Source organism: Phalacrocorax aristotelis, chromosome 4, assembly GCF_949628215.1.
Source record: "Phalacrocorax aristotelis chromosome 4, bGulAri2.1, whole genome shotgun sequence".
Lineage (NCBI taxonomy): Eukaryota > Metazoa > Chordata > Aves > Suliformes > Phalacrocoracidae > Phalacrocorax > Phalacrocorax aristotelis.
This window is the reverse complement of record NC_134279.1, coordinates 69,663,474-69,674,619: the sequence shown is the minus strand read 5'-3', so window position 1 is coordinate 69,674,619 and position 11,146 is coordinate 69,663,474.

The window sequence follows — 11,146 nt, the reverse complement described above, 5'->3', positions numbered from 1 at the left end:
GTGTTTGTTGTTAATTCATAAAAACAGCTCTGGAGATAAATAGAATAAAAACTATTTACAGATATGGAGAAACTTCAAAAAGTTGTTTTAACACATTTCAAGAGCTTAGATTTCTTCTTTTGTTGTTTTTAATTTAGGAAAGGACATGAATAAGTTGTCGGTGAAACTGAAATTAATACAGTGCTGCTAATCTTTTCACTCACTTTATTTATTTTACAGCAAGTATTGTTACATTAAGATCCTAAATAGTTTTGGTACAGTAATTGTTACAGGTTTTCTTTTGTTGTTGTTGTTGTTCAGAACTAATTCCAAATTATGCCATTCTCTTACACGTGTCATCTTCCATTGTTGTTGACCACAGCACGTGTTTGACATGTATAGAAACATTTGCTGAACTTCAGCTGATGGTATCCGAAGTTCTTGTGATGACGGCAGCAGTTAACAGGTGCAGTCAGCAGCTGCTGCAGTTGCGGCGGCTAATCCTGTGCCATACCTCCATCCCCTTCTCCCTCAAAGAAGGATCCAGCCTCCCTTTCTATGCTACACTCCAAAACGCCAGTCCCATGCCCACAAGCCAGGATTGTCTTCCCACTCTCTGCCTTCGCTCCCATCAGCCAGCTGCTTCCAGCTGCCTGCTTGTGGGAGCGCATCCCGCAGCTCAGGTCAGTTTCTGAACAGGGCAGCAGAAGCGCTCTCTTCCCAGGGAGCTGTGGAGTAGCACTTCTGGCCGTACTGCTGTTGGCAACCTGCATTAACCCACTTTTTTTCTATAAAAGCCTACTGTTTTCTTGATATGCTCATGAACTCATCAGCTGCATCTTTCTTCCTTTTTCAAACTGGTAAGGGCAGTTTGGATTGTTTATGCTGTGCATTTAAAAATATTGACAGGAAATTCATACTTCAGAGTGTTGCAAGTTATCTTTTACGGATTGGGAGAATGACAGTTTCTGCCCGTGAAATGTATCAGCATTTTCTAATCCACAGACAAAAAAGCTTATCTATATCAGATGGAAACAAGTTAAGAGTCTAAAAGAACCTCTGAAGTTGTACAACAGTTCTTTTTACTATGTCTAACAGATAACCAGATACTTGGTTCCTGTCACTGCAGAGTTCTGGTGTCTGATGCTCAGGGTTTACTTCAGTGATCACTGAATGAAGCGAGGCAGCAGACTATATGTTCAGAAGCACCATGCATCAGTTTAAACCTGAAACTAAGGAATACTGTACCAAATCAACAGTCCACAGATGAGCCATCTGAGTACGATTATGACCTTGGCATTTTTTCCTGCAGTAACTCTTGTGATTCGGAATGGTTCAAACACCTGACTTTCCCTGAGTGCTCTGTGGTGGTGTTAGTAGTGCCTACATGGGGTAGTAAATGTGACTTCTGCATCTTACTCTTCCCCTCTGTGTGTAAAGGGCAAAGCAGCACCAGCTGCCATTCAGTTTTCTCCTAATGGAAAGACATAGATCACATGAATGCCTCTTTATTGATGGTCACTAGTGGGAGACTATTGCGAGTAAGTGCTGTTATTACAGTAGTATTACCTCATTAGACATCCGTATAGGAGTATTACCTTTCCTAGGCGGTTGGGAGAAAGAAGGGGTGGGGGAGCAATATGCTTTGTAGGTATATTTTTCTTTCTGAATGTTCCTGGAAGTAGTGTTGTATGGTGGATGAGTCTATGCCTCTCATTACTGATGTCTTCAAGGGCTGTTGAAGTCCATGCATAGTCGCGTTATTGGCATGCAGCTCTCCAGTAAAAAAACCCACGACTTCTGTGTTTTTTCATTAGACAATGAATAGATTCCTCAGAGGACTGAAATTGGCTTTTCCAGTTTCAACAGATTTGAGCTTTAATTTACTGCTTGCAATTAATGATATCTCAATCAGATTGAAGTTACCCTGTTCTTTAAAACTGCCAGTTTAATAGTAATCGTTTCAGAGGGAGGCATAATCCACTGCAGACCGTTCAGAATATTTCACAAAGACAGAAAAACAATAAGACCTATCTAATTTCTATTCAGTGATTAATCAGCATAGTTACCAGTATTTTTTTTTAAATCCCATGGCTCTGCTGCAATGATGTTATTATGTACCTTGGATGCTCTTTTGTTTTTAAGTAGGGGGAGGATGTACAATCTTAAGATGCACCGACGCAAGAGGGCAACAGTGTCAATTTACCTGCTTGCTTTCATAAATTATTATTCCAGACGGAATAAGAGAACAGCAAGGCACAACCCACAGTGGTAATGTGGAAACCCGGTGAGCACCTGCTTGCAGTTTAATTAATGTGTTCATTAAGCATTATTATCTGATCCCAGCTGATTAATTTGACTGAATAGCTCTTAAGTCCTCATCTGAGTGACCTTGACTCTGTCACCTTCAAGAACAAATGACAGGACTGACATCCATCCATGCAGGTATTTGAAGAAGGAAGACCTAGGTCACAGTAATTGCAATGGTTCTGTGTGTTGTGCACATGCTGATTGCATGACTGCCGTCCCTCCCTTTTGCGCTATCTAAATTGACTACTGCAAGCCATTGCCATTGATGCCAAGTTTGATGCCCATGGAAATTTAGCTGACGTGATCCACAACTGACATTTTAAATACAATTGAGAACAGGCACACGATGAACCAAAAAGTTTGTCATCTTCAGTCTAGGCTCTCAGCAGCAAACTCGATTAGGGTTATACACAGACAGGAAAGTTGCGGGTGCATTTATCAAGCACACTACTGACCTCCTGTCCAAAAATATATGTAAATTACAGAATATTTAAAAGAATGTCATGACAGTAGTAAGTAGCCCTTTATTTTAACATTTTTTCTGACAGAACAGGTATGGTATTGGACTTTTAACAGCATGCCAGGGTACTGGGTTTGTGTTGCCATATACTGAAACACTGAATTAATTTCTTGTAGCATTTGGTCATGAAGCCATTAAAACCACATCAGAGTAATGAGTTCGGTTGTATACATGTGGAGATTCAGCAAAATCCAGCCCACATTGCAGTCATGCAATTAAAAAACCTACAAACCCAGCAGCAAAACAGAGACCACTAAGCAGACCCTCAAAATTGCAATTGCTGGCTCATAACATCACTTTTTATTCTGGTATCTTTCCAATTCTAACAGAGCCTATCTTTTTAGGACAAGAGGAAATGGCTTCAAGCTGCAGCAGGGGAGGTTTAGATTGGATATTAGGAAAAATGCCTTCACTGAAAGAGTGGTCAGGCACTGGAACAGGCTGCCAGAGAGGTGGTGGAGTCACCATCCCTGGAGGTGTTTAAAAAGCGTGTAGACATGGCACTTCAGGGCATGGTTTAGGAGGCCTCGTGGTGTTGGGTTATGGTTGGCCTTGATCCTAGAGGTCTTTTCCAACCTTAATGATTCTATGTTCTATGATTTTCGTACATGAACTTGCCATGCAGTTCGGGTAATATGAGTATTGTGCAGGTCATTAAAATAAGACTTGAGCATTAAGTGTTTGAACAACAACCAAACAAACAAAAAACCCTGAAGACCAGCTGCACCTCTTCAAGTTCTTTAGATGAGGTATTTTTAGAATGTCGTCACCTTTCCCACTATTATTTTTTTTTGTTCTTCCAGAACAAAGGGGCATTGCCTGATGTTGATTCTGCAATGTGGCAGGATCATGCGGCTGACGAAGGCGGACCTTTTGTTGTGCTTTTCTCATTTGCAATCAACCAACAGTAATATTCAGAAAGGGACTTCACTATCTTGCAGCTGCCACTCTAGCTTCTGAGGAAAAGAGAGGGAGCCCTTCCAAACTTCTGCAGAGGCAGAAAAGCTAGTGTACAATCACATAATTTAAAACAAGGAGATAAAGTAGCACAAGTGTAAATTCTATTTTTCTGCATTTCTAGTTTAGTTGCATGGATTTATACCATTAAAGCTAGTATTTTAATGTAGTTTGTACAAACAGATTGCAATAAATGGAAACGTAAACATACGCTTTTACTAGCAAAAGCTGGGTGTGTAAGTATTATAGTAGGAAAAAAGTAATAATATTAAATATTTACTTTGTTACTACATATTTTACACTTGTTCTGTTTCAAATCAAGATGTGAAAACAGATTAAATTATTGTTAAAAATTTACAGTTTTCCAGTGTTCACTTAGTACTGTAACCACAGGAAATTTCTTGTAACATAGGTCAGGGTACTGAAAAACGAGTGCCAGAGAATGCTTGTGTAAACCTTCACTTAGCATTTAATACAAATTGGCAAAATCATGCAGAATTTGTTTTATTTTCCACAAATTAGGTGTTTAGCAGTCATTGTTAATGTCAACAGTCACAATAAGTTGATAATAGTAACATAGCATTATAATAGTATAGTACCATAGTAACATATCATTACAAAATGTTCCAGAATACATTTTTGTTGATTTTCTAAACAGCATAACCTATCTCCATAATAAAATATGCCTTACTGCTAAAATTTTCCTTTCTAAATAATGTCTTGAAAATTGACTTTGTGGCGGGGGGAGGGGAAGAAAGTAGTATTGTAAATTAGAAAATTGTTTAAAGCTAGTGGCTTTCTTGATAAGTATGGCATAAGCATCTAAGCAGGGAGTTTAATCACTGAAAGAAAAAAGCTTCAGGGGACAGCTACTTACTTGTGCTCAGTACTCCACTGTACTGGTGCATTAGAGTAGTTCATTCTTCCTCCCGGTGAAAACCGATCCTCCCACCTGGTGCTATAATCCGATTGCATCAGTACAATGTAGTCAGACCCCAACATGAGCACAGAATACAGGGACCCAGTACATTATTTCATTCGGAAACTTTTAAAGCTGTAACACTCACCCTTCTTAAGGAATTAAGAGAGCAAATATTAAACTTTTTGTGTGCGATAAGCAAAAAAAGGCATATTGTTCTATACATTCAGCTGTATTCACAGGTTATAAGATATCTCAGTCAATATATTCAACATTTATCCCTTTCTTCTCCCAATTTAGCTTTTCAGGAAAACCAAGAATAACTCCTCTAAGTTTCTTTTCTGCTCTGGCAGCCAAGAAAAGCAGCATATCATGCTTCCCGTTAGTACTTTTACAGGAAGTGTTACTTTATATTGAATTTTAAATTTCACTTGGACTGGCGTAAGTTTTAGTAATAACTTTTCTTTGCACTTGTTAACCTACAATTCCTTTTGCACCTGTAGGCTACTGCGTTTCTTTGCACTCATTGAGATATAATTCCTGTTGCACCTGAATCCTCATGCCTTTATGCTCTCGCAGGGTAAGGGCTGAAAAACCTTCAAGCTTTTTGTTTAGATTGGACTTTTTGTTTGCAAGACTGCAGATCACAGAGCTTAGTCCTTTGTCAAACAAATCCTCATTTTATTTTCTATTTATCCTTCCTTTTAAAAATTATTCTAGAACACTTAGAATTGTCCAGTCTTCAAATAGAGACCGTGATTTGCCCTTCTCAAAGTATAACTTTTGTATAGAAACTGCCCTTGCAGCTCAACTCCATATCTGAGTTATAGCAGCAGTAAAATAACTGACTTCCTAAAGAAGTAGTTTTATTGTTCTTGAAATTACTTGAAAGTAACAGAAGAACAGAAATTGTGTCTCTGTATACCTACCCACTAAACTACCATGCTCTAACTTCTAGGAGGAATGCATTGCTACTAAATTAGTATCAAAATCCTGATTGAGGCCTGATTACAGAGTCAAGCTCAACTCTCACATATATTTGTCTTCCTCTCAGGTATTCAGGTCACTACATCTCATTTAAGTGACAAACTGAACGAAAAATAACACCAGAATTCTGCCTGCACTGGAGATGGCTCAAAACATGATTTCCACTCCTTCGTTCTGTTCTTTGCAGTAGCCAGGTAACGAACTCTCGTGATCCAGCCATTAACTTATAAATACAAAGTATGAAGTGCACTTTTATAGATTTGATTTTCTGCCCTTCTGATGGCCTTTGATTCTCGATGGTGAGAAGGTACTCAAGGAGGAATATGCAGCTATTGACACTGTATAGTAACCATGCATGACAAAGGCTGATGTTTTCTGTGGGTGATGCAGGACCAGAATTTTCTCCCAGACACTTCTCTCTTACCATTAAAGCAAGTACTTTACTTACAGAGGCCAATACTTTGTGCCTGCATTTCTGCCTTGCACTGGTAAATCCATTGCCAGTACAAAAGCTTTTATTGAGTTGTACAGACATCTCTTACGCTTTTTCCATCTATTAATTCTATCATTTACTATTAGCCACTTTATGGACCATTTGTTCTTACAATTTTCTTGTCTTACACCATGAAATGTGTTTCCTCTTCTTGCTGCTACAATTTTCTCTCACCTATTTTTGAAAATTCAGCTTTTTTGGTGAACTTTCAGAACTTAAGTGGTTTCAGAGGTTAGCATTGGATAAGTTTTCTGTGAGAAGAAAAAATATGAACTCAGTCTATGTTCTTAAAGACCTAGTCATGCTAAGCAGATTAGCCAAAACAGTAACAGAAGCTGTACAGCCATCCTCCAGCTAACATTTCAAATTGAGGTATTGCTGAACTTCGTTTTCATACCAGGAAACATCTTTCTCTCTTCCTTTCTCTCTCTGACAGTATAGCACTCTGTCAGTGTTCCCTCTAACTCTGTTGTCCAATTATAATACCAGATCAAAATATATGAAAAATTGACCCTACAGGATACATGAGTGATAATGGACTGTAAGGACGATGGTAAATAAAACCTGCTTATAAACCTGAATGAAGTGTTTAAGAGCTTTGTTTCATGTCCATTTTTTTCAGGACTCTGCAGAAGAATTATCCAGGCAGACAGCATGAGCTGAATTCCACACTATATACATCAGCAAGATGTTCCTCTGCTGAACACATTATGAAAAGCATCTGTACTTTCCAATCTTGTAACAGTGAGGTCCATGTGCCCAAGAAGCTTTGTCCCTGCTGCATTACAGCAGTCAAATGACAGGCAGTCAGACACGAGACCATCCCCAAAACAGTAGTATATATGCTACCAGAGCCTAAAAAATCACTAATCTCTATCAATACAGAACTAAAGTGTCATGCCTGAAGAGAGCAATACTCCTGTAGAGCAAATGTTCAATGACTAATAAATTTGAATGCCCATTCCCACAACTGACAGATTCTCCTGTGTGAATTATGTCTGTGATCTTCATTACCCAAAAAACCAAACCAAAACAAACCCAAAAACTTTAGGATGTTCCTAAATGCCCTAAGTAAGAAATTCTTGTCATGTTGCTACAGATGCATGGTTGCACAGACATTTTCCTCAATGAGGAAATCAGTTTCAGTAATTCCCATGTGTTGCCTTTCCCACCCTCCCACATCTGGCCATTTGATTTTGCCTCTCCACCACCCCCTGCATTTTTGCAGGCTTTTAAAACCAGATCAAATCCTCAAACTAAGAGGTATTATATACCACTGATGGGGATTGAGTAGTCGAGGACAATTATAGCTGGAGTATTGCTGCCAAGTGCTTTGTATTATTAAACTGTAGCCTTAGGAAAACATTTTGAGAGCCATTGTACTCCCTAAGAAAGTACCCATAGTTAAGTGAAACTAAACTCAAGAAGTTATTTAGGAGAGAGAGCAGGAAGATTTACTTAGCAGCTTCTAGGAGAATGGTTTATCCAGATTTATTTCATGGGTTTTGTTTACATGTTTGAAGATCCAAGCTGGAATGAACAGTCTTCCCATTTTGTATGCTTAAGGCCAATTAGAGCAAAAGGCAAGAGTCAAACATTGAAGATACTTAACATTTTTAATTAGGACAACAAAGGGTGTTTGAAATGGGTCTTCCATCAGATACTTCAGATGAAAGTAATCTTCTGGACCAGCTACTTTTTTTTGGTAATTTGCAGACAATTTTCGAGGTGCAGAAGAACATACCTAGATAAATCAGACGATGTTACGTGGTGCATTCTTTTTCTGTTCTCTTAGGTGCCCTCTTTACCTTTTTAACTGCCTTTATCTGTTCTGCTTCCTTTTTCTTCATGAAGCTCAGGTGCTTGCATGCTTCTATATAGCGCATTCTTGGTATCAAACACACTATTATATGTATTGTGTCCTTCCTAAAGGGTCAATTCAGGGCTGCACTGTAATTTAATACTCGCAAGAGAATTCACCTCAGGTTCAATAGTTTGTATATGTACAACATTCAGATTCAACTGAGTTTTAACCTTCAGTTGTTTTTCAGATCTGCATTAAGTTATTCATAGCAAGTGGTTTCAAGTCCTTTGGTGATTTTTTTTCCATTGTACTGAATTTAAAATCATTAAAGGAATGCTAGATGAAAGGAGGAGACCTATAGCACTATTTGAAGGCTTTTTTCTTACCTGGATGACTGAAACAATGCATTTACTTTTTCACTCAGTGTAAGAGATGTTATGCAATGCTTTACTCCGAGAAGTTCAGAAAGGACTGAGAATTTCTACCGATCTGATCCTTTTACTCCTGATGGCGGAAGATAAGCAGCAGACTACTATTCACTTCATTATTTCTTAATTAATGAACAGAAAGCAGAGAGTATATTGTACAATCATTCCTCAAAATGAGGGATATGCATACACTGTAGTCAGCCTCCTTCAGCTGAAAATGAGGAGCCACAGGGGGAGAGGAGCCAGCCCTACTTAGATAAGAAATTAAGAAAATTCCAGTCAGGTCTTCTGTGAACAGACAACATTTGGGCTAATTTAGCTATTGACTTCTGTAATGGGGAAACACTTACGAATATTTGCAAGAATACTAGAGACTAATTTGACTTTCCAAAAGTAAGAATTTAACTGAGAAGGCTAATTCCCAGTGAGAGAACGTCAAAAGCTACCTCTTGTGTGTGTTGTTAAGAGTCACCTGAAAATCAGCACAGAGACAACTAATCAGTAAACGGCAAATACTCAGTGAGCAACACGAAAATTAATTTTTAAATTCCAACTAGATTGCAAAATTAAGCTTTCATTTATAACTGCAAAACCTGAATATTTAAAAACATCCAAATAACTTACAAAGCACTTGTTTCTTTTTAAAAGAACACAAAGGTGTTAAAGTCAGTTTCTGAAAATGTGGGAAGAATTCACAATATGCCAGAGACCAGGAATACATTTAACAAAGAAATTCCTGCAAACTCTACCCTTTGTAGAATCTTCAAATTCACAAATTCCTTTCACAGACTGTTAAGTAAATTTATCATATCAAGCACCGCATTTTAAAATACTTGCTAACATTTCTGCAGGGATTCTTAAACTTTCAGTTGCAAGAATTAATTATCCGTAACAGGCCCGTTGTTTAGATGCTTTATTAGTTATATTGTTCATTTTGTAGCAGTCTCAGTTCAGCTCCTGACCCTACTCTTTAACCGATCAATAATTTCTGAATCAGAAAAGCTCTGTGAAAAGATCACAGAAAACATCTCGGCTCTACAAACACTGAACATGAGCAGTCTAGGTTAAGGTCAGTAGCGAGTCAGGGAAGGGAAGCTCGTATTTCAGCTCTTTGCACAATACCTACTCTGTAGGTAAACAGGAGTCTTCAGTTTAACAACACTAACAGATCTTAACCTTTTCAAGCATATATATTTATATAATTGATATGTTTAAATCAAAGATATTTCCTATGAATAGCTTTTACAAAGAAAGTACATGAATATTTCCTTTATTTCTTATTTGAATCACTAGCATGAAAGTGAAGGCTGAGGTAATCATTTCACTCAAAGGAAATAAAACAATGAAACCTCTATTTCATTGCTAAGAAAGCAAAGCTCAGAGGCTCTCATGAGCTGTTAACTTCAAAATATAATCACTGTAGTCACTAAGGTCTATGATGTGGTTGGCCCTTATGTGAGACATGTTCTAAGTCTGGGAAAACCAATTTTTTACTCACTACGACATGGCTCATGTGAAATTCAGATGTAAATGAAGGCCTGGCTTTCTGCAGGGAAAAAAAAAATGTTCCGTTCATGTATCTTTTAGCCTGAATTTACTCAAAGCTCATTGCAAAGTAATAAATAATAACCAGAACCCTTGCTTCCCTTGTCCCTAGAACCTCACTTATTTATAAAACAGATGACAGGATATTTAGGAAAATGTAGTCATTTTTTCCTGATAAATTACTGTTAGCAGCCCCTTTGCTGAAAAGATAATATCTCCAGGTAGATTATACAACACAGTGTATCTACAGATCAGGTTACGCGGCAAATGAAGAGCCAGTGCTATTTTTCTCCTAATTGTAGAATGCACAGATTAAGTCAAATTCTCCGTTATTTCAGCACCTAAAATTCAAACAAAATGTAAGAAAATGTTGTGATGATTAAATATGTGAAAAAACTTAGTCTTATGTACTTTCAGGGTTCATCACTGCACTAGGTAAACTGATAGACGTCTACTGAGTTAAACCCATTATAACACCATATGAATTAGGTCATATATGCAGAAGATCTATTATTTTATTCTTATTCCAGTTTTTTTCCAGCCATTTCAAAGGGCATTTTATAAGGTCATTAGTTACCCAACAGGTTTACAACTGCTTAAAAACAGTGCAGGTCAGAGCAGGTCTAGCTTGTACCCTGATTAGTTTCTACCAGTTAGTTTCTACCCTTAGGATGGCCTGACATTTTTAAAGGTTTACTGATAAAATGCATAACTATTTATCCACAGCCTACATTCCATTCTTTTTGCTTTGCCTGTTTCTCAACGTGAAATACAGAGGAAATATCTGCAAAACTTTTAGTTTGATAAATGCAAAGAATACACATTAAGTGAAAATTCAACATATTTCTCATACTCACTGTTTTCACGAAAAATATTCAGTTTGCTTTCCAAAAGCAGAAGTATAACCGGTAATTAAACCTTTGTTTTTTGAACCTTAATCTATATACAACTAGAAGGACTATAGAGTTTATTTTGGTAAGTAAAACTTGCACACTGAAATTAATTTTTTTTCTTCAATCTACTTTATAATAATCTGACCTTTTACTGAATATTTCTACATTCTGCTACACTGTAAAGAAAAGCTATCCATAACAGGTGCCACATCAGACAGCTACTTCCATTCTGCAGTCAGTGGGACTTTTGCCTTTGTAGGAACTTTATGCCACACTTTGTCTGAGAAAGCACAGGATTTGTATATACCCCA